This window comes from Protopterus annectens, chromosome 7.part0, assembly GCF_019279795.1.
Source record: "Protopterus annectens isolate FY-2018-M chromosome 7.part0, PAN1.0, whole genome shotgun sequence".
NCBI classification, from domain to species: Eukaryota; Metazoa; Chordata; order Ceratodontiformes; family Protopteridae; genus Protopterus; species Protopterus annectens.
The window spans coordinates 720,498,815-720,500,899 of NC_056739.1; positions in this window are offsets into that span (position 1 = coordinate 720,498,815).

A 2,085-nucleotide genomic window follows, 5' to 3' on the forward strand; every position below is an offset into this window, starting at 1 on the left:
AGATAGTAGCAACATAGTGCAACAGGTTAACAGCTTCATGTGTCTGGGAGGGGTGGTTGAGAAGAAGGGAAGACTGGATGAGGAGGCCAAAGCTAGAATCAGAGAGGCTGCAGTCAAATGGTACAGAGTGTGAGGGGTAGTATCTGACAGAAGAAGGCCAACAAAGCTGAAAAGTACAGTGTACAAAACAGTGGTGTGACCAGTACTACTGTATGCTACACAAACCTGGGTGGTAAAGGCAGAGCAACTGAGGAAGTTAGAGGTGGGAAAGATGAAGTGCCTGAGACAGGTAGTAGAATGCACCCCGTGGTACAGGATAAGACATAAGCACATCATAGCAGAAGCCAAAGTGGCTCCAACTGCATGTGATTCGGGCACATGCAGAAAAGCAGAAAACAATCTGGTGAAGACGATTTAGGACAGATGAGATGTAGGTAAGAGGAAACAAGAGCATCCACCAAAAAATGAAGGGATTGTGTGAGAGAAGACTCATGACAGCCAGCCATGACTGTCAAAGAAGGGAGGAAAGGGGCAGTGAATGCACAGAGAGAGATGCAGACAACTGACAGGACACCCCAACCCCATATAGAAAATGGGAAAAAGGGGGGTAATGATGATGATAAATAGTCTTGCAGTCATGCAGATATTTACTTCTTGGATGTAAATATGGCTTTATTCTTTTCCTTGCACTTTTAGTTCAAGTTTTTAAATACAACCTATTTTAGATAATTACATTCAAGTAGTGAGCCCTACTGAATGTTAAGAAAAATGTTATCAAACTCAGGCAGTATGGTTGCCATGCCTTACATCAAGTGATTTGTCATTTAAGAATTGCTTATTTTTTTAAATCGTTGCTTGGGGAAAGAGGCCATGAAAAGATCTTTGTAGGGAACATACTAGCAGGAAAAAGATGAATGTAAAACAAATAATTTTGAACCAATTTTAAGGGAACATATTGATTTTAACGATGATGAACAATTAAATAACCATGCCTGATTATGTTAATTTCTTTCCAATTATATATAATGCAGAATATCATAGTGTAATTCAAATTTTAAAGCATAATTGGAAAGTATTGCATAGTTTTTCATACATTATCAAGAAACTGAGTAAAATAAATATTTTCATTGGCAAAAACATGACAATTTAATGATATGAAATAAACATGTCATTTTGGAATATCAAGACCCAAGTGCAATATTTCCCCCAAAAGTTAAAGCTATACCAATGTGGAGTTTGTAAATAGTGCCAAATACATCTGCCTATCTTTCTGTCTATCCATCTATCTATATATTATTAATAACAACTCACCTGGATATCAATACTAGTGTTAACGAGACATTCACCTGCAGCACAGAATCAGTGGTATTCTATGGGGTATGTACCTCATTTAATGAATTTCATGTAGAAAGAATGAAACAAGTATTTTCTAATCAATAAGACAACATGCACACACTATCAAAACAAAAATATATGATACTTCGTATCTTATCGCAACAAAAAATATAAACAACACACACTCTACCATCATACCAAAATCGACGCAGGTTTTTAAGAAATGTTTATTTATTTATTTTATTCTATCTTAGAACTGGCCAAGAAGGAATTGAGAGATGACCATGACAACAATTTAGAAATAACAGAAATGTTAAGACAAAACTGAATGCAGGACAACTTCTGGGATTCAAAGGGCATTCATATATGTGTTTAGATATCATTTTTATCTCATTCAAACAAGTGAATTTTCACAACACAGCATTTGAAATGAGAAAATATAATATGGTTTAGCTTTTCGCTTTCAGCTGCATATCCTAGCCGAGTGTAAAATAAATAAACAGAAGGAGAAAAATTTACAATGCTATTCCAGGATACCCACACAAACTAGATAAACTATATTAAAAATAATGGGCAATATACAGAACTACCACTGCTGTAAAATGTGATATAGTTCTTATTTGTTTCAAAGTGGATTATTTATCCCCAAATTATAATCTATTATGTATTCTAGTAATTCACAAACTAGTCAAAATAACAACAAACTGCTGAGTAATACTGGGATTACAAAGGTTGTAATCATAGAAACAT